A 23409-nucleotide genomic window follows, 5' to 3' on the forward strand; every position below is an offset into this window, starting at 1 on the left:
AATCCTTGCCTTGATCTGGAAGAATCAACACCGGGGCTGTAACCAAGCGTTTCCTCAACTCCTGAAAACTGGCGTCACATTCCTCAGTTCGTTTGAACTTGGTGTCCTTCTTCAACAACTCCGTCATGGGCTTTGCAATCTTAGAGAAATTCTCAATGAACCTCCGGTAATATCTTGTGAGTCCAAGAAAACTCCGGATCTCTCCAACAGACGTGGGTGCTTCCCAATTTGTCACAGTGACAACCTTGGTGGGGTCTACTGCTATTCCTTCACCGGATATAACATGTCCAAGGAATCCAAGTTCCTTCAACCAAAACTCACATTTGCTGAACTTGGCTTATAACTGATGTTTAAGTGGAGTTTAGGCACAAGTTTAACATTCACAATACATAACAAGCAAGCATGCAAAGAGTATATGAGCAGCGGAAAGTAAAGCATGCAACTTGCAAGAATGTAAAGGGAAGGGTTTTGGAGGATTCAAACGCAATTGGAGACACGGATGTTTTTGTCGTGGTTCCGATAGGTGGTGCTATCGTACATCCACGTTGATGGAGACTTCAACCCACGAAGGGTAACGGTTGCGCGAGTCCACGGAGCGCTCCACCCACGAAGGTTCCACGAAGAAGCAACCTTGTCTATCCCACCATGGCCGTCGCCCATGAAGGACTTGCCTCACTAGCGGTAGATCTTCACGAAGTAGGCGATCTCCTTTCCCTTACAAACTCCTTGGTTCAACTCCACAATCTTGTCGGAGGCTCCCAAGTGTCACCTAGCCAATCTAGGAGACACCACTCTCCAAGAAGTAACAAATGGTGCGTTTATGATGAACTCCTTGCTCTTGTGCTTCAAATGATAGTCTCCCCAACACTCACGTTGATAGGATGCTGGAAGTGTAGGTTCGTTCTGATGGCTCTCTCCACGAATGAAGAGGAGGTGGAGGGGTATATATAGCCTCCACACAAAATCTAACCATTACACACAACTTGCCAAACTCGGTGGAACCGAATTGATAAACTCGGTCGGACCGATTTAGCAAATCTAGTGACCGTTAGGATTTTCGATGGGACCGATATGCAACTTAGTAGGACCGATATGGTTAGGGTTAGGGCATAACATAATCTCGGTGAGACCGATTACACAAACTCGGTTGGACCGATTTTGGTAATTATCTAACCAGAGAGTTGGTCAGGCAAACTCGGTTGGACCGATTACACAAACTCGATAGGACCGATTTTGGTAATGAGTCAACTAGGAAGTTTGCATTGTAATCTCGGTAGTACCGATTGCTCAAACTCGGTGAGACCGATTTTGGTAATGGACATACACAAAGAGATTACAATCCCATCTCGGTGAGACCGAGATCCCTATCAGTGAGACCGATTTGCCTAGGGTTTGTGGCAGTGGCTAAGACATCTGAACTCGGTGTCGCCGGATAGTAAGAATCGGTGTGGCCGAGTTTGACTTTAGGTTTAGGACATTTGTTTGGAAGTGGGAAAGTAGTTGAGGGCTTTGGAGCATTTCACTAAGCACTGTGGAGCAAGAAACTCATTAAGCAACACCTCATCCCTCCTTGATAGTATTGGCTTTTCCTATAGACTCAATGTGATCTTGGATCACTAAAATGTAAAATGAAGAGTCTTGAGCTTGAAGCTTGAGACAATCCTTTGTCCTTAGCATCTTGAAGGAGTTCCCACATCCTTTAGTCCATGCCACTCCATTATTGAACTTATCTGAAACATACTAGATAAAAGTGTTAGTCCAACAAGAGATATGTTGACATTAATTACCAAAACCACCTAGGGAGCACTTGTGCTTTCACTTCCCAAGTACCAAGCGCAAATGCTCCTTATGCTCCTCTTCATTCTTCGAGTAGACTAATATGTCATCAATGAACACCATGATGAACTTATCCAAAAACTCCATAAACACCTTGTTCATCATGTTCATGAAATATGCAGGTGCTTAGTCAGGTCGAATGACATAACGGTATAATCATATAGCCCGTACCTTGAGGTAAATGCTGTCTTAGGTATATCCTGCTCTCGAATCTTCAGCTGGTGGTATCCTGATCACAGATCGATCTTGGAAAATACTTTAGCTCCTTGCAACTGGTCAAACAAATCATTGATCATCGGCAATGGGTACCTGTTCTTGATTGTCACTTCATTCAATCCACGATAATCAACAACCATCCTCAACGATCCATCCTTCTTCTCTACTAGAAGCACTAGTGATCCCCAAGGTGACGAACTTGGGCGAATATACCCTTTATCCAGTAACTCCTTAATCTGCTTCTTAATTTCCTCCAAATCCTTTGCGGGCATCCTGTACGGTCTCTTAGATATTGGCCCTGTGCCTGGCAAAAGCTCAATCAAAAACTCAATGTCTCTATCCGGTGGTATGCCTGGCAATTCTTCTGGAAATACATCACGGAAATCCTTCACCACTGGTACTTCCTCCTGTACAACTCCTTATAAGGAATTCACTTGAGTCCTCTTCGGCACATGCCGGGATACATATACTTCATCCTCCTTCCTTCTGGGGTGGTGAGCACAATCGACTTACTGGCGCAATCGATGTTCCCTCCATACATCGATAGCCAATCCATACCCAAAATCACATCCAAACCTTGCGACTCTAGAATTATTAGGTCTGAGGGGAAAACATGCCTACCTATGGTCAATGGCATCTGAAAACATCCTTCGCTAGCCATATGTTCTGCTCCTGGCGAACTTACTAACATCGGTGTTCTAAGAACCTTGATGGGCAACTTATACTTATCCACAAATCCCCTTGATATGAACTTTGGTGGGCTCCTGGCGAACTTACTAACATCGGTGTTCTAAGAACTTTGGTGGGCAACTTATACTTATCCACAAATCCCCTTGATATGTATGAAGGCGATGCACCCGTATAAAAAAGAACTATTGCAGTAAATGACTTAACCAAAAACTTACCTATTACTGCATCTGGTTGTGCTTCAACCTCCTCCACGTTAACATGGTTCACTTGTCCCCTATTGAAAGGGTTGGGCTTCTTCCCAGAGCTTCCATTGCCATTTCCATTCTTTGCTTCAGAACACTCCATGGCGTAATGTACATTCTTCCCGCACATGAAACAAGTCATGTGACTTAGATCCTTCTTAGCGGGCGTTGCTGGGTTGGAACAGTTCTGGCCATTGCTTCCTCCATTCCCATTCCCATTTTTGGGGACACTATGGTTGTGAGAACTCCCCCCATTGGAATTGTGACCTCCATGGTTATGGTGAAGGTGTCCTCCCGAGTTCGGGGTAAAATGGGGTCTCTGCTGAGCTCTTGAATTGTACTTCCCTTGTCCATACTTCCTCTTGCAATTGTCAATCTGCTACTGCTTCCCTTCAATCATGAGAGCTCTATCTACCAACTCCTGGTAGTTGTTGAAGGTTGCCACCATCAACTACATGCTTAGCTCATCATTCAGTCCTTCCAGAAACTTCTCCTGCTTAGCTGCATCCGTAGCAACGTCATCCAGGGCATAACGTGCTAACTTACTAAAATCATCCACATACTGGCCCACTGTGCGTCCTCCTTGGCGCAAGTTGCGAAACTCGTGTTTCTTCATGGCCATAGCTCCTGCTGAAACATGGGCAGTGCGAAAAGCTTGCTGAAACTGGTCCCATGTGACAGTGTCGATGGGGTAAGTGGCTGTGAAATTTTCCCACCATGATGCTGGGGTCCATCAAGCTGATGTGCGGCAAAACACACTCTCTCCACATTTGTGCATCCTGCAGTGGTCAACTCCCTTCCAATCTTGTGGAGCCAATCATCTGCAACTATCGGCTCGGTGCTACTGCAGAACACCGGCGGATTCAGCCTTAAGAAACGAGCTAAGTGATCAATAGGTGGTGGTGGTGGGTTGTTGTTGTTGTTGTGTTCTCCAGATTCTGATTCTGGACTAGTATCTTCATCAAGGTATTCTACTGCTGTATCAACTGAGTGAGCTCCGGCGGGAAAGCAAATCCATTGTCGCGTCTCAGAGGCATCTGATGGGTTTAGAAAAGATGAGAAAGCAGAATAGAATGGGATCTAGAGGGAAAACACTACCCATATGCACATGAGACAAACAAAAACATATCACTTCAATCAACTCAAACAAGGGCATACAATCAGTCTAACTATCATTACAAAAGTGCTCGGACTATACTATATACATGGGGGAATATTACTACTGGCATGGTGGTCGACTAGAAAACTTGATCGGTGGAAGAATCCATGATATCTTCTCCAGCTTCATCAACATTGTCATCATCGCTATCATCGGGGTCCGAGTCGGTGTCGTCGATGATGATGTAGTTCTCCGGACAAGTGGAATCGTCGTCTTCTCCTCCTGGCGCGGGGTCTCCCATGAATACTCCTAGCTTCCTTGTTAGATCGTCATTCTTCTCCATGAGTATCGTCATTTCCTCCTAATATCTATCGCATGTAGACTTGAGTTCTTCCTCCAGCTCCGTGATCCTGGTCATTGCCTTCTTCAGATCTATCATGCCTGCGCACATCTGGTTCTCCTGGTGACGAATGTGCTGGTTTAAATCCTGGATGAAAGCTGCAATGGATCTATCCTTCCTGGTGCTGATCATATCCCATTGCTCATCTCGGCGCCCACAAATCTGGTAGATAGTATCCTTGAGGTCCTTGTGGTAAACTTCTCCAATGCATCACATAGTGATGTGGGCTGCCATGCTCTTTCCTAGACACCAGGTTGGTGCATCAAAGGAAAACTCTATGGGCTCAGTGACTGGCATGAACGTCCTTCCTGGAACTTGAACTCGAATCATCCAACTCTCCTCTTCTGGTAAAGTGGCGATGTAGGTTCCGGTGAAGCTTGGTATTCCGATGTTCAGGTATCTAGTAACTTCCTTCAAGTGCCGTCCAAAAGGTGTATCTTCATCCGGTTGGGTGAACTTGTTCCTTGCATCCGCCATCCTATAGAGTAGAAAAGTAGAGGAGTCAGAAATGAGAAGAGAGTAGTGATCTAGGGCTTTAGCTTAGTGGTCGTGTCCTACAGTCAGCATGTGCTCTGATATCATCTTGTAGCGACCAGACCTCAAACAGTCCAGTCTCTGTGCATCAGTGTCATCCCTGGATTGATAATGCTGACACGCACAGTACTTGAGGATGTATAACAGAATTTCAATCACACACTTATTACATCAAATGTCTCAAAAGAAAACTTATTACAATAATATTGCTTAAGGCCATCTAAAAACGATAACAACAGAAGGCTTGGAAGATAAAGTGAGTCCATCAACTCCAACGGCATCACTGAGTGAAAGACAACAACCTATGGTACCTTACTCGTCGTCTCAAAAGTCTGCAACATGAAACGTTGCAGCCCGAAACGGGTCAACACATGGAATATGCTGGCAATGTAACACAGAGGGTAATGAACAGAATAAATGCTATCACTACATGCATATATGGCTGGTGGAAAGCTCTATGGTTACAATTTTGCATAAAGCCATTTTTTCCCTACAACAAAGGAAAACATTTTATGTAACTATCATGGTGGTTGTTAAACATTGACAAGGTTCCTCCAACTCAATCCCAATTAAGCATCATCATTAACCCAATCAAATTATATTTAGAGAGATGAGATCAACATGATAATCCAAGAACTAGATACTCAAAACGTTCATAACCGAGGACACGGCTAACCATGATTAGTTTGTATACTCTGCAGAGGTTTGCGCACTTTTCCCCACAAGACTCGAATAACTCCATGGTCGGAGAAACAAGACATAGTCTTTCTGAAACAATAACTCTTTACTCTGGGTGGACAGTTACACCTACTTTCCCCTACATCTGCTAGCCCACCACTGAAAGAGGTCAACATACTCAACTATGCTAGAGCCCATAATAGCTTGTGGCTGCACACGGAAGTTTCTAGCATGAATAATCTTATGATCCCTTTGAGCCTGGGTGGCGAACCGTAGGATGATCGCACGGGTACTCCAGGATATCCTAGGACAACACTGGATTCTCCAGGTGCCCTGACAACCACTGGGTACTCCAGGGTGCCTCAAGCAATCCACCCAGATGTGTATTTAAGTAGCCACCTTAAGTTCACCATTAATAATAACTCTCACATCTGTCATGAATCACTTAAACCAATCCACGTCTACGAGCATAGCATAGCAGTATAAGCATCACGTAAAAGTAACTCCCAAAGTTTGATAGTAAACAGGGTAATAGGTTCTACCTCATCATCTACTTCCCAGAACCCACATGTTAAACAGATCCTATCCATGCAATGTTTGGGGGTTGATCTAATGCAATAAAACTGGGTAGTAAAGAGGTATGATCAAAGTGTTACTTGCCTTGCTGATAATCCGTGAAACCTAGAGACTCGTATTAGCACGCTTCGCACTCCAGGTACTCTATCGCAAATAAACAAAGCATATAATAAGCACTCAACTAGAAGCACGGGTAAAACTCAAATAAGAGATCTAACCATAAAGTTCAACTTAAGAACTCCGGTTTGCAAAAAGAATCAAATCAAACGATGAAACAAAACTCAAACTGCAAAAGAAACAAGATCCATTTACTAATCTGGACTAGTCAAATTTTACAGTACCAAAATCTTGTTCAGGTTGATTAAACAGGAAGAGGGCTTCGAGATGAAGATCTGGGCGCTTGAATTGCCTGATTCCGATAAACGAGCGAAAAGATAAACTAAAACGAAAATCAGGGCAGAAATCACGATCGAAAATAATCGCGAAAAAACCTTAGAAAAAGAAAAACTGACGAATAGACTAACGAACGAACGTTCGCTATCTTCGGCTAACGGGTGAACACCTTTTGTTAAAACGAACATACGGACAAACGTCCGCCATTTAACTAAACCGAAAAAAATAAAACCGATCTATAATAAGTAAACCTAGGTTTTTGAAAAAAATCAATCAGTTTTCTCAAGAAATTCGGTAAAAACCGGCGGCGGCGGCTACCTCGGTCAGGGTCGGCGGTGGGACGGCGGCGGCTCACGACGGCGCGCAGCAGCGGCGAGAGGCGGCGGCGGCACTAGGGTTCGGGGCGGTGAGGCGGGCTGGCGGGGTCGGCGGCTCGGGCCTCGGCCTTATAAGAGGCCGGCTGGGTCGGTGTCCCAGGCGGACACGGCCCGGTAGGTCGGTTTGCCTTTTTTTTAAATAATTCCGTCGCGTAGAAAAATGATTAAAAGAAATACTAAATGGACTCCAAAAATCCTGAAATAAATTTTCCCGTCCTCTAAAAATATAGCGGACAAAGAGAACATTTATTTGGGCCTCTAATGCAATTTTTAAAAACGCATTTTTTTCCTAATTCAAATAAAATAGTGATAAAACTCCGAATAAAAATCTTATTTGATTTTAATATTTAACCTCCAATATTTATTTATTTTGGAGAAGTCATTTTATCCCCTCTCTTTTATTTTCATATAAGAAATATTTGAAGTGAAAAATAATTAAAATCAAACGATCCTCTTTTCAAAATTTGAGAAAACTCAAATATGAAAATAACGAAATCCCCAACTCTCTCCGTGGGTCCTTGAGTTGCGTAGAATTTTCTAGGATCAACCCAAAATGCAGTAAATATGATATGCAATGATGATCTAATGTATAACATTCCAAATTGAAAATTTGGGATGTTACAGTTGCATGGCAATATATCTCGGAATGTCTATGGAAATGCCATAATAGGTAGGTATGGTGGCTGTTTTGAGGAAGATATAAGGAGGTTTATGTGTGATAGAGTGTATCATATCACGGGGTTTGGACGCACCGTCGAAGTTTGCACCAACTCTCAAGGTGAGAAAGGGCAATGAACGGTACCCTAGATGCTAGCAAATTGTGGAAGGATAAGAGTGCGTATAATCCATGGACTCACATTAGTCATAAAGAACTCATATACTTATTGCAAACTTTTATTAGCCCTTGAAGCAAAGTACTACTACGCATGCTCCTAGGGGAAGGGTTGGTAGGAGTTAACCATCGCGTGATCCCGACCTCCACTCATAAGGAAGGCAATCAAATTTGTCACACAACGTTCTCCATACGTGCATGCTGCGGGACTTGCCAACTTAAACACAAGTATTTCTCAATTTCATAATTACCCAACTAGCATGACTCTAACATTACCACCTTTATATCACGAAACAATTATCAAGTATCAAACTTCTCTTAGTATTCAATGCACTTTAATAGACAGTTTTTATTATACCTATCTTGGATGCTCATCATTTTAAGACTAGAGTTTTAACCAATGAAAATTACCATGCTGTTCTAAAAGACTCTCAAAATAATATAAGTGAAGCATGAGAGATCTATAATTTCTACAAAATAAAACCACCGCCGTGCTCTAAAAAGATATAAGTGAAGCACTAGAGCCAAATTGTCAAGCTCAAAAGATATATGTGAAGCACATAGAGTATTCTAATAAATTCTGATTCATGTGTGTCTCTCCCAAAAGGTGTGTACAGAAAGGATGATTGTGGTAAACTAAAAAACAAATACTCAAATCATACAAGACGCTCCAAGCAAAACACATATCATGTGGTGAATACAAATATAGCCTCAAGTAAAGTTACCGATGGACAAAGACAAAAGAGGGGATGCCTTCCGGGGCATCCCCAAGCTTAGGATTTTGGATGTCCTTGAATTTTACCTTGGGGTGCCTTGGTCATACCCAAGCTTAGGCTCTTTCCACTCCTTATTCCATAATCCATCAAATCTTTACCCAAAACTTGAAAACTTCACAACACAAAACTCAACAGAAAACTCATAAGCTTCGTTAGTACAAGAAAACAAAGTACCACTTTAAGGTACTGTAATGAACTCATTCTTTATTTATATTTTTGTTAAACCTACTGTATTCCAACTTCTCTATGGTTCATACCCCCTGATACTAGCCATAGATTCATCAAAATAACAAACAACACACAAAAACAGAATCTGTCAAAAACAGAACAGTCTGTAGCAATCTGTAACTTTCGAATACTTCTGGAACCTCAAAAATTCTACCAAAATAGGAAGTCCTAGGAAATTTGTCTATTAATCTTATTCAAGAAGAATCAACTGAAACACACGTTTCTGAGATTTATTAAAATTATTCTCGTGCGTGCAAAAGTTTCTGTTTTTCAGCAAGATCACATTAACTTTCACCCAAGATGATCCTATAGGTTCTACTTGGCACAAACACTAATTAAAACATGAAACCACGTCGAAACAGAGGCTAGATGAATTATTTATTACTAAACAGGAACAAAAAGCAAAAAATAAAAATAAAATTAGGTTGCCTCCCAACAAGCGCTATCGTTTAACGCCCCTTGCTATGCATAAAAGCGAGAATAGATCTAAGTATTGCCATCTTTGGTATTCAATTCATAGGTGGCTCTCATAATAGATTCATAAGGTAATTTTATTTTCTTCCTAGGAAAGTGTTCCATGCCTTTCCTTAATGGAAATTGGAATCTAGTATTTCCTTCTTTCATATCAATAATTGCACCAATGGTTCTAAGGAAAGGTCTACCAAGAATAATAGGACATGAAAGGTTGCAATCTATATCAAGAACAATAAAATATACGGGCAGATAATTCCTATTTGCAACAATAAGAACATCATGAATCCTTCCCGTAGGTTTCTTAATGGTGGAATTCGCAAGGTGCAAGTTTAAAGAGCAATCATAAAATTCATGGAAACCTAACACATCACACAAAGCATAGCATTCATGATCTTTAATTTTAATTTTAATAGTAGGTTCCCACTCATGATAAAGTTTTCTAGGGATAGAAACTGCTAATTCAATCTTTTCTTCATAAGATTGCATTAATGCATCAATGATATGTTTAGTAAAAGCTTCATTTTGACTATAAGGATGAGGAGAATTTAACATGGATTGCAAATTATCATAATTAAATTCCTTGAAACCCAAGATAGTGAGTTCATTGCCATATAAAGTTTTGACCTCTTCAATCCCATTTTTACCAATTTTGAATCAAGATCTAAAAACTTCGAATCATTGGGATGCCTTTTAACTAAAGTTGACTCATCTCCAGTCCCATTATTACCAAGATTCATATTGCAAAACAAAGATTTAATAGGGGACACATCAATCACTTTTAGATCTTCATCCCTATTATCATGAAAACTAGAAGAACACGCTTTTACAAAGCAATCTTTCTTAGCACACATCCTAGCAATTCTTTCCTTGCACTCATCAATGGAAATTCTCATAGATTTGAGAGACTCATTGATATCATGCTTAGGTGGAATAGATCTAAGTTTCAAGGAATCAACATCAAGAGAAATTCTATCCACGTTTCTAGCCAATTCATCAATCTTAGGCAATATTTCTTCAACCAAAGCATTGAAATTATTTTGGGAAATCATAAATTCTTAAAAATAATCTCAAAATCAGAGGGCATCTTATTAAAATTTCCATAAGAGTTGTTGTAGGAATTACGATAATTATTAGAGGAATTACTAGGGAACGGCCTAGGATTAAAGTTTCCTCAAAAAGCGTTGTTACCAAAATTATTCCTACCAACAAAATTCACATCCATAGATTCATTATTATTCTCAATCAAAGTAGACAAAGGCATATCATTAGGATCAATAGGAGCACTCCTATTAGCAAACAATTTCATAAGTTTATCCATCTTTCCACTCAAAACACTAATCTCTTCTATCGCATGAACCTTTTACTAGTGGATCCTTTGGTGTGCCATTGAGATTAATTAGCCATAATATTATCTAGGAGTTTAGTGGCTTCTCCTAAGGTGATTTCCACAAAAGTGCCTCCCGTGGCCGAATCTAAAAGATTTCTAGAAGCAAAATTCAATCTGGCATAAATTTTTTGTATGATCATCCATAAATTTAATCCATGTGTAGGGCAATTGCGAATCATTAATTTCATCCTTTCCCAAGATTGTGCAACATGTTCATGAACAAGTTGCTTAAAATTCATAATATCATTTATAAGAGAGATGATCTTAGCGGGAGGAAAATACTTAGAGATAAAGCATCTTTGCACTTATTCCATGAATCGATACTATTTTTAGGCAAAGATGAAAACCAAGTTTTAACACGATCTCTAAGCGAAAACGGAAATAGCTTCAATTTAACAATATCATTATCCACGTCTTTCTTCTTTTGCATATCACACAAATCAACAAAGTTGTTTAGATGAGTAGCGGCATCTTCACTAGGAAGGCCAGAGAATTGATCTTTCATGACAAGATTCAACAAAGCAGCATTAATTTCACAAGATTCAGCATCGGTAAGAGGAGCAATCGGAGTGCTAAGAAAATCATTGTTGTTGGTATTGGAAAAGTCACACAATTTAGTATTATCTTGAGCCATGTGACAAACAATCCAACACACAAGCACACAAGAGGCAAGAGAAAAAGAGGCGAACAGGAAAGAGAGGGCGAATAAAATGGCAAGGTGAAGTGGGGGAGAGGAAAACAAGAGGCAAATGGCAAATAATGTAATGCAAGGGATAAGAGTTAGTGATGGGTACTTGGTATGTCTTGACTTGTGCGTATACCTCCCCGAAAATGGGGCCAGAAATCCTTCTTGCTACCTCTTGAGCATACCTTGGTTTTTCTTTAAAGAGGAAAGGGTGATGCAGCAAAGTAGCGTAAGTATTTTCCTTAGTTTTTTAGAACCAAGGTATCAATCCAGTAGGAGGCTACACGCAAATCCTTCGTACCTACACAAACAAATAAGAACCTTGCAACAAACGCGACAAAGTGGTTGTCAATCCCTTCACGGCCACTTGCAAAAGTGAGATCTGATAGAGATAATAAGATAGATATTTTTGGTATTTTTATGATATAGATCGAAAAGTAAAGATTGCAAAATAAAGTAGATTGGAAACTTATATGATGGAAAATAGACCCCGGGGCCATAGGTTTCACTAGTGGCTTCTCTCAAGATAGCATAAGTATTACGGTGGGTGAAAAAATTATTGTCGAGCAATCGATAGAAAAAGTGCATAGTTATGAGAATATCTAGGCATGATCATGTATATAGGCATCACATCCACGACAAGTAGATCGAAATGATTATGCATCTACTACTATTACTCCACACATCGACCACTATCCAGCATGCATCTAGAGTATTAAGTTCATAAGAACAGAGTAACGCACTAGGCATGATGACATGATGTAGAGGGATAAACTCAAGCAATACGATATAAACCCCATCTTTTTATCCTCGATGGATACAATACAATACGTGCCTTGCTGCCCCTGCTGTCACTGGGAAAGGACACCGCAAGATTAAACCCAAAGCTAAGCACTTCTCCCATTGCAAGAAAGATCAATCTTGTAGGCCAAACCAAACTGATAATTCGAAGAGACTTGAAAAGATAACCAATCATACATTAAAGAATTCAGAGGAGATTCAAATATTGTTCATAGCTAATCTTGATCATAAACCCACAATTCATCAGATCTCGACAAACACACCGCAAAAAGAATTACATCGAATAGATCTCCAAGAAGATCAAGGAGAACTTTGTATTGAGATCCAAAGAGAGAGAAGAAGCCATCTAGCTAATAACTATGGACCCGAAGGTCTATGGTAAACTACTCACACTTCGTTGGAGAGGCTATGGTGTTGATGTAGAAGCCCTCTGAGGGAGTCCTGGATTAGGGGGTGTCCGGATGGCCGGACTCCCAGACTATGAAGATACAAGATTGAAGACTCTGTCCCATGTCTGGATGGGACTTTCCTTGGTGTGGAAGGCAAGCTTGGCGATACGATATGAAGATCTCCTCCCATTGTAACCGACTCTGTGTAACCCTAGCCCTCGGTGTCTATATAAACCGGAGAGTTTTAGTCCATAGGACGAACAACAATCATACCATAGGCTAGCTTCTAGGGTTTAGCCTCTCTGATCTCGTGGTAGATCTACTCTTGTACTACCCATATCATCAATATTAATCAAGCAGGAGTAGGGTTTTACCTCCATCGAGAGGGCCCGAACCTGGGTAAAAACATCGTGTCCCTTGCCTCCTGTTACCATCCGCCTAGACGCACAGTTCGGGACCGCCTACCCGAGATTTGCCGGTTTTGACACCGACATTGGTGCTTTCATTGAGAGTTCCTCTGTGTCGTCGCCTTTAGGCCCGATGGCTTCTTCGCTCGTCAATCGCGATGCGGTCCAGGATGAGACTTTTCTCCCTGGACAGATCTTCGTATTCGGCGGCTTCGCACTGCGGGACAACTCGTTTGGCCATCTGGAGCACATCGAAAGCTACGCCCCTGGCCATCAGGTCAGGTTTGGAAGCTTAAACTACACGGCCGACATCCGCGGGGACTTGATCTTCGACGGATTCGAGCCACGACCGGGCGCGCCGCACTGTCACGATGGGCACGATTTAGCTCTGCCGCCGGACAACGCTCAGAGCGTCGCTCAGGTGTCCGCTCTGACCATTAGCTCGGAGCCCACTGCGCTAGTCGGGGATGGACGGTTGGACGCCGCCCCGGAAGCTGCAATCTCTATGGCGATAGAGCCGGATACCAGCCTGGTCCTTCACAAGGCACGTGACTCCAAGGTGCCGGACTCCGCTCTGGACTCCGTAGATCCCGCACCTCTTCCGATCAGGCCCGATTGGGCTCCGGTCATGGAGTTCACTGCCGCAGACGTCTTTCAGCACTCGGCTTTTGGCGACATCCTGAATTCACTAAAGTCTCTCTCTTTGTCAGGAGAGCCCTGGCCGAACTACGGCCAGCATGGTTGGGATACGGACGACGAAGAAATTCGTGGCCCACCCACCACCCACTTCGTAGCCACTGTCGATGATTTAACCGACATGCTCGACTTTGACTCCGAAGACATCGACGACATGGACGCCGATGAAGGAGACGATCAAGAACCAGCACCTATAGGGAACTGGAAAGCCACCTCGTCATATGACATATACATGGTGGACACCCCTAAAGCGGGGGATGGCGAGGAAAAAACGGAGGATGATCCCTCCAAGAAGGAACCCAAGCGCCGACATCAGCGGCACCGCTCTAAGTCCCGCCAAAGCAAAAATGGCGATTCCGGCACCGGAGATAACAACACACCGGATAGTGCCGAAGACAACCCCCTCCAGCAGGATTCAGTGCAGGAGGACGAAGGAGCCAGCCCTCATGAGAGAGCGGCCGACAGAGAGGTTGAGGACGACAATTATATGCCTCCCTCCGAAGACGAGGCAAGCCTCGACGACGACGAATTCATCGTGCTAGAGGATCTCGTCAAACAAGAGTGTTTCAAACGCAGGCTTGTGGCCACGGCAAGCAGCCTCAAGAAGAAACAGTAGCAACTTAGAGCTGACCAAGACTTTCTAGCCGACAGATGGACCAAAGTCCTGGTGGCCGAAGAGTATAAACTAGAACACCCCTCTAAGAGCTATCCAAAGCGCAGGCTGCTACCCCAACTTGAGGAGGAAGCAACTAAACCTACATCACCAGCGTATGATGCGCCCGATCGGCCACCCTGTGGCCGCGATAGAGAGGCCTTAAGGCCCTCGACCCAAACCGCACCCCGGCACCGCTCAAAACATACCAGAGTACGGGGAGACGCAACAGACCTGTGAGACATCTTGGAGAATAAGGCAAGGCAAACAAGATCGATCTACGGATCACATGGGCGCCCCGCTTCTCGTGACGCTAACCGTCACTCTGGACATAATAAGTACGGCCCGGCCGAATACAACAGACCAAGGTCATCCGAGCTGCGTCGTGATATAGCCCAGTACAGGGGCGCCGCACACCCACTATGCTTCACAGACGAAGTAATGGATCATCAAATCCCCAAGGGCTTCAAACCTGTAAACATCGAATCATACGATGGCACAACAGATCCTGCGGTATGGATCGAGGATTATCTCCTTCATATCCACATGGCCCGTGGTGATGATCTACACGCCATCAAATACCTCCCGCTCAAGCTTAAAGGACCAGCTCGACATTGGCTTAACAGCCTGCCAGCAGAGTCAATTAGTTGTTGGGAGGACCTGGAATCCGCATTCCTTGACAACTTCCAGGGCACTTATGTGCGACCACCAGACACCGATGACCTAAGCCACATAATCCAGTAGCCAGAGGAATCGGCCAAAGAATTCTGGACACGGTTCCTAACCAAGAAAAACCAAATAGTCGATTGTCCGGACGCCCAGGCCCTTGCAACCTTCAGGCACAACATCCGAGATGAATGGCTTGCCCGACACCTAGGACAGGAAAAGCCCAAATCTATGGCAGCCCTCACGACACTCATGACCCGCTTTTGTGCGGGAGAAGACAGCTGGCTAGCTCGTAGCAATAACATAACCAAGAGCCCCGGCAATTCGGATACCAAGGAAAACAACGGCAGGTCACGTCGCAACAAGCATAAGCGCCACATTAACAGCGACAATACTGAAGATACGACAGTCAATGCCGGATTCAGAGGCTCTAAACCCGGTCAGCGGAAGAAGCCATTCAAAAGAAACCCTTCGGGCCCATCCAGCTTAGACCGAATACTCGACCGCTCGTGCCAGATACATGGCACCCCCGAACAGCCAGCCAATCACACCAACAGGGATTGTTGGGTGTTCAAGCAGGCAGGCAAGTTAAGCGCCGAAACCAGAGACAAGGGGCTACATAGCGATGATGAGGAGGGGCCCCGGCCGCCGAACAACAGAGGACAAAAGGGATTTCCCCCGCAAGTTCGGACGGTGAACATGATATATGCAACCCACATCCCAAAAAGGGAGCGGAAGCGTGCTCTCAAGGACGTCTATGCGTTGGAGCCAGTCGCCCCAAAGTTCAACCCATGGTCCTCCTGCCTGATCACCTTTGATCGAAGGGACCATCCCACCAGCATCCGTCACGGTGGATTCGCCGCATTGGTCCTAGACCCAATTATCGGCGGATTTCACCTTACCAGAGTCCTAATGGACGGCGGCAGCAGCCTGAACCTGCTTTATCAGGACACAGTGCAAAAAATGGGTACGATCCTTCAAGGATTAAACCCACAAATACAACCTTCAAAGGCGTCATACCAGGTGTAGAGGCCAGCTGCACAGGCTCGGTTACACTCGAAGTGGTCTTCGGATCACTAGATAATTTCTGGAGCAAAGAGTTAATCTTCGACATAGTCCCATTTCGTAGTGGCTATCACGTCCTGCTTGGACGAACCGCATTTGCAAAATTCAATGCGGTGCCGCACTACGGATATCTCAAGCTCAAGATGCCAGGACCTCGCGGAGTCATCACGGTAAACGGAAACACCGAACGCTCTCTCCGAATGGAGGAGCACACGGCGGCCCTGGCGGCGGAAGTACAAAGTAGCCTCTCAAGGCAGTTCTCCAATCCAGATGTCAAACGTCTGGACAATGTCAAGAGAGCCCGAAGTAACCTACAACAAATCCGGCTGGCACGTTCCGAGCAAGCATAGCAGTGCGGCCCCAACCCCAGCCACAGCCAAATGGTGATACTGGTACCACGCGTACATAATTACGCCTTAGAGATACCATGGGCATAAGGGAGGGGCACAACTACGGCACGCCCAGAACGCGGCTCAACCGCACTAAGGGGCTCCCTATTTGGCCGTTTTCCTTTTTACACACTTTCAGGACCCAACTATTCGGAAGGCCTGTCCGACAATACACTCGCCGAACACACGATGCAACAGCCAGGGAGAGCGCAAGCCACGTCAAACGTCCAGGTGGTCTCTATAACAAGCTTAATACCTATTTTACTTAAAATCCCGCAGCTTGCCCCTGGAGGGGAACATGTCAAATACTCCCATCTCTTGCTTATCGCACTTCTTGTATCATTCTGCTTTCGCAGCAGCCCTTTTTTAATAAACAATATATAGCTCTTATCTATTATTGTACTTATCTATTTTTTATATACAAATATGTTCAGTCATGACATTCTGCAACCGTACACTTTGGTACGGACAATACACCAGGGACTTAAAACACCCCATAACATGGTGTGAAAAGACCGAACACTCTCATGAGTGCGGCACCCCAAACTTATAGCACTATATGCATCGTCTCCGAATCATGTCTTTGGTCAATAGTTGGGTTTGCCCGGCTCCCATGTTTTGGTACCTTACGTTCCGCAATGTTGGCTAAGGTAGCGCTGGGAGAACTACTGCGATTGTGCCCCAGTTGAGCTAGGTTAACACCTCAGTAGAGAAGGCTAAAACTGACTGTCATGATAGTGCAAGAGACCGGTCGCTGTTCGCGAGGTTTTACGAGTCCTTAAAGACTTATGCCGCTTAGAGCTAGGAACCGGACTTATCCGGCCTAGGCATGGATAGCACCCCGAACTCGGTCTTCCGAATACTAGGGGCTTCGCTGAAATTTAAAATTATAGAGTTCTATGGCTAAGTGAGAGTGATAAAGCATCATAAGTCCGACGGCCTGGTTCGTTGTGCTGAGCGCCTCCCTAGATGGACCCAAGAATGGGAACAAGAGCGCTCAGGTTTATCCCGAACACCCCAGCACTCGTGGCATGGGGGTCGAAGCCGACGACTTGCATCTCTCAGATTTGATAAACGGCCACACAGAAGGTAATATTTTAAATTAACAAGCGTTGCTTAACGCATATGAACAAAGTTTCAGCGTACAGGATAACAAATGCGAGTCTACTCAAAAATTACATATTTGGAGCACTCATCCGCTATATGGCGGGCACCCTTCAGGATGCCATTATAATACATCTCGGGCGTGCGATACTCCTTGCCCGGTGGTGGCGCGTCCGTCAAAAGCTTCTCCGCGTCTAGCTTGCCCCAGTGCACCTTAGCACGGGCAAGGGCCCGACGGGCACCTTCAATGCAGACGGAGTACTTGATGACCTAGATCCACGGACAAGCGTCCACCAGCCGCCGCACCAAACCGAAATAGCTCCCAGGCATGGCTTCCCCAGGCCATAGCCGAACCACGAGGCCCTTCATGGCCTGTTTGGCCACCTTGTGGAGCTCGAGCAACTGCTTCAGCTGGTCGCTCAGGGGCACCGGATGTCCGGCCTCAACATATTGAGACCAGAACACCTTCTCTCTCGAACTCCCCTCTTCGGCTCGGTAGAATGCGGCAGCATCAGACACACTATGGGGCAGATCGACGAACGCTCCTGGAGAGCTCCGGATTCAGGTAAGTAACAGATAATTTAATTTTATATTCTTGCTTTGCATAAAGAATGCCTTACCCGCCGCTATCTTCTTCATCGCCTCGATCTCCTGAAGGGCCTTCTAGGCTTTGGCCTTAGTGGTCTTGGCACTCTCAAGAGCCAAGGCAAGCTCGGAATCTCGCGTCTTCGAGTCACGCTCCAAACTCTCATGTTTTTCCACGAGAGCCTGGAGCTCTTGCCGCACCTCCGCCACCCACGCCTCCTGCTTCTCTCGCTCGGTGAGCTCCAAGGCCGCACTCTTTTCGGCCTTGGAGACCGCCTCCCTCAGGGTCGCCACCTCGGTCGTGGCTCCTGCAACATTTACGTTGGTCCTGTCATTATTTGCAACCAAGTATTTCTATATACATTTACAGGCGGTACTATGTACCCTCTTTATCCTCGAGCTGCTTCTTGGCACGGCCGAGCTCGCTCTCGGACCTCTCGAGGCTTTCTTTTAATGCATTAACCTCCATAGTCAGTGCGGCCGAGGTCAGCAGCGCAGCCTGCATTCCCATATTGACACATTTCTATTAGACTCCTGCGTATATCTTTTTAGATCCTCAGCTCGGGTTTTCTTTCTGAACGCCGAACTAAGCATCAGGGGCTACTGTCTATGTGGTAACATTTTTATATGTTTTTCAACACATACCTCAAAGCCTGTTAACAGGCTTGTACAGGCTTCCGTCAGCCCGCTCTTGGCGGACTGAACCTTCTGAATCACCGCACTCATGACAGTGCGGTGTTCCTCGTTGATGGAAGCGCCGTTAAGCGCCTCCAACAAATTGGCTGGCGCCTCCGGACGGACGGAGGTCACCGGCGTCGTAGGCTTACCTTTCTTATGAAGGAGTCACCTGTCGGGCTCCGGAACCATCAACGGTTCTGGAGCAATGTCCGGCCCGGGGCCGGACTTAGATCCCTCCGGAGCTTTACCCTCTTTGGGCATGGAGTCTGGGAGGTCACCTTGTGGCGCCTCTAGGACCACCTCCTCCTGGTTTTACCCCTTTCAGGACTCCACCTCAGCGTCGTCTGTAGGGAGAGGGGAGGAGTCCGTCGGAAGTGAAGCGCTATTGACATCCGACGAGTCCAGGGATCCACTCAACGAATCGCCGAGCTGAGCCCGGGGCGGACTGCATCATTAAATTCAGCATCAGAAGGAACCATGCATCAGAGGAGCGCCATAAGTTATTAGGATATCCGGATACTTACGATTTTGCCAGGGGCTTGACCCTGGGTGGCCATTCCTCCCCGCCGTCCTCGGCATCCGAGGCGTAGTCCGGCAGAGGGGTCTTCCCCTTCTTGGACCCTCCGGCCTCCCCAGTTGGGGCGGCCTTCCTTTTCTTTCCTCCCCTCGCGGGAGGGGGAGAGGCTTCTTCTTCTTCTTCCTCTTCCTCCTCCTCGTCCTCCGAGGTGGAGGGTGCTTTGGGGTCGTCGGGCGATGAATCCGACACCATCGGGCGCCGGGAACTCTTTCAGGTCCCCGTGGCCTTCTCCTTGGCCTTCTTCTCCGGCACCACGTGAGGTGCCAGAACCAGTAGCTTCGCCAAGCGTGCGTCTGCTGGGCCTTCGGGCAAAGGGGCCGGACAGTCAAACTGTCCGGATGTCCTCTTCCAGTACTTTCAAAGGAACAGGAGTTTAGATCCCACATAGAGTCACACTATGAAATTCGGGTGTCCCCTAAGGGACTAAATGTAAGCTTACTTCGGAGGCTTGACATTTGGCGCAGAATCCACGATCCTCGGTGACGGGAGGGGAGACCTCGGAACTCTTGAAAAGCACCTTCCAGGCGTCCTCGTGCTTCGTTTTGAAGAGCCGGGATAGAGTCTAGTGCTGGACAGGGTCGAACTCCCACAAATTGAAGTCCCGTCGTTGACACAGGAGGATCCGGCGGAAGTGCATGACCTGGACTACGTTGACAAGCTTGACCTTCTTGGTCACCAGGTCTCGGACACAGGTTTGGAGTCCGGTCACCTCTTCCTGATTACCCCACGACAGGCCCGTCTCTTTCCAAGATGTGAGCCGGGTGGGGATGCCGGATCGAAATTCGGGGGCTGCTGCCCACTTAGGGTCACGCGGCTCGGTGATGTAGAACCACCCTGATTGCCACCCTTTGATGGTTTCCACGAAGGCACCCTCAAGCCAAGTGACGTTGGTCATCTTGCCCACCATAGCGCCTCCGCACTCTGCTTGTCGGCCTTTCACAACCTTCGGCTTGACGCTGAAGATCTTCAGCCATAGGCCAAAGTGAGGCTGGATGCGGAAGAAGGCCTCGCACACGACGATAAACGCCGAGATATTGAGGATGAAGTTCGGGGCCAGATCATGGAAGTCCAGGCCGTAGTAGAACATGAGCCCCCCGGACGAACGGGTGAAGAGGAAAACCCAGTCCGCGGAGGAAATGGGGAAGAAAAAAAACCCTCTCGTGGGGCCCGGGGGTGGGGATGAGTTGCCCCGCATCAGGAAGCCGGTGCGTGATGTCGTCAGACAGGTACCCGGCCTTCCTCAGTTTCTTGATTTGCCCCTCCGTGACGGAGGAGGCCATCCATCTACCTCCCGCTCCGGACATGGTTGGAGAAGGTTGAGGTGGGAAGTGCAGGCTTGGGCGCTGGAGCTCGAGCGCCCAGGGACGGATAAGCAGAGGAGGAAGAAGGCGTGAATGGAAAGGGCGGATTCTTATCCCCTTATATGGGCGGCCGAAGCTACGAGCCCCCACTGGCCTAGTAAAACTCGCTTATCTCCCAAGCGCCATGGTTAATGGCGCGGTTGGGTTACCCACGCCCGTATTGATGAGAATCCCGGAATAAGGGGACACGATCTCTGCTTTGATAGGACGTGCCAGGGAAACCTCCTCGCTAAACGCGCTGAGGTGGAACAGTAAAACGATTCGAATGAAGGCCTGGCTGTGACTTCATGCTACGGAATACGTCAGCATATCCGATTGATGCAAATATTATTCTCTCTATGATGGAATGTGGAACTTATTTTGCAGAGCCGGACACTATCCTGGTGTTCAACATCTTCTATGAAATATTCGAAGGAGGAACCCGCCTTGCAATGCCGAAGACAACTTGCGCGCCGGACTCGTCGTCATTGAAGCCTGGTTCAGGGGCTACTGAGGGAGTCCTAGATTAGGGGGTGTCCGGATGGCTGGACTAAGACCTTTGGCCGGACTCCAGGACTATGAAGATACAAGATTGAAGACTCCGTCCCGTGTCCGGATGGGACTTTCCTTGGTGTGGAAGGCAAGCTTGGCGATTCGATATGAAGATCTCCTCCCATTGTAACCTACTCTGTGTAACCCTAGCCCTCTCCGGTGTCTATATAAACTGGAGAGTTTTAGTCCATAGGACAAACAACAATCATACCATAGGCTAGCTTCTAGGGTTTAGCCTCTCTGATCTCGTGGTAGATCTACTCTTGTACTACCCATATCATCAACATTAATCAACTAGGAGTAGGGTTTTACCTCCATCGAGAGGGCCCGAACCTGGGTAAAAACAGCGTGTCCCTTGCCTCCTGTTACGATCCGTCTAGATGCACAGTTCGGGACCCCCTACCCGAGATCCGCCGGTTTTGACACCGACACCCTCCGTGATCGATTCTCCCTCCGGCGGAGCGCCAAAAAAGGCCCCAAGATGGGATATCACGGTACAGAAGGTTGCAGCGGTGGAAATAGGGTTTCGTGGTACTCCTGGATGTTTTCAGGGTATATGAGTATATATAGGCGAAGGAAGTCGGTCAGGGGAGCCATGAGGGGCCCACGAGGGTGGGTGGCACGCCTACCCCCCTGGGCGCGCCCTCCTGCCTTGTGGCCGCCTCATTTCTTTCTTGACGTCCACTCCAAGTCTCCTAGATTGCATTTGTTCCAAAAATAACTCTCCTGAAGGTTTCATTCCATTTGGACTCCGTTTGATATTCCTTTTCTGTGAAACACTGAAATAGGCACAAAAATAGCTATTTGGACTGGGCCTCCGGTTAATAGTTTAGTTCCAAAAATAATATAAAAGTGTATAGTAAAGCCCATTGAACATCCAGAACAGGTAATATAATAGCATGGAACAATCAAAAATTATAGATACATTGGAGATGTATCAAGGATTGTGTGTGTGGCGAGGATGGGGGGTACGGCCGTTCAGGCGGGCCATTAATATGGAGTAGTGGGAGAGGAGTGGGCGGCGGTCAAACTGCTGGCTCGCCTCCCGGTGAGCCTGTTCACCGAACTGTTGGCATGCCTATCATCGTTTCACACAGCAACTTGCACGCCTCCCGATGACACTATGCAGCGAGCACGCCTCCTGTTAATTCACACACCTACACACACGCCTCCCGGTTTGCCTGCACAGCGGACTGCTCGCATGCGTCCTGTCAACTCACGCCTGCTCGCACGGCACACGGGACGCATGGTGGTACGTGTATTGTTTTTCTATTTGGATGAACAATGTTGCTGCTTTATTGCTTAACTAAAGCATGACATGTATCCATTGTTGGTCTAACACTCATGGTTCGAATAAATAATCCATTTGGGATATTGGTTCCCAATTATTAATAATCTCTCGTTTGTAAGAAGATAAAGATTACATCAAAACTAGTCTCAAATTTTACAAAAAAGTACAGTGCCACTTTGTATTGGTGTCCATATGATAACACAATAAGTTTCATGAATTTCAAATAAGTTTTGGATGTACTACAATTTCAAAATCAAGGTTCTCAATGTTTGAACTTTCTTGCACGGGGAGTAAACATGCACCCAGTGAGACACATGTGTTTTTGCAATCCATTTAGGTGCACTGTCACATGAGCATGTAGCTCACATCTGGTTTTTGCATGTTATACCCCTACAAAATCAATCAATGTACTAAAATGTCTTAATGATCTCTGTTTTTCTGTTCCAAAATTGAGATGTCCCTCCTTTGGTAACATATGTTCACCGCGGGATAATATAACATGCATCGTAGTTGTGGTGGATTCGTGGTGTGTGTGTGTGTGCGTCTGGGGGTGGCGGGTGGCTCGCAGTACGCTACGAGTCGTGAGCCACCGTGTGGGTTGGCCGTTTTGTGAGGGAGGTGCCACATCAGAGTCGTGAATTCATTATTTAAAATATTACACAACCCTTTCATACATATATACATGTTTTGGCCACATGCAGTCGATGGTTGTCCTACACGACACTCGATACTCGCGAGTGACACTTTCTGTGGGCCCGCGAGGTCATCGTCCATCACTTTGATGAATAGCCGGC

Source organism: Triticum aestivum, chromosome 1B (genome assembly GCF_018294505.1).
Source record: "Triticum aestivum cultivar Chinese Spring chromosome 1B, IWGSC CS RefSeq v2.1, whole genome shotgun sequence".
Classification (NCBI taxonomy): domain Eukaryota; kingdom Viridiplantae; phylum Streptophyta; class Magnoliopsida; order Poales; family Poaceae; genus Triticum; species Triticum aestivum.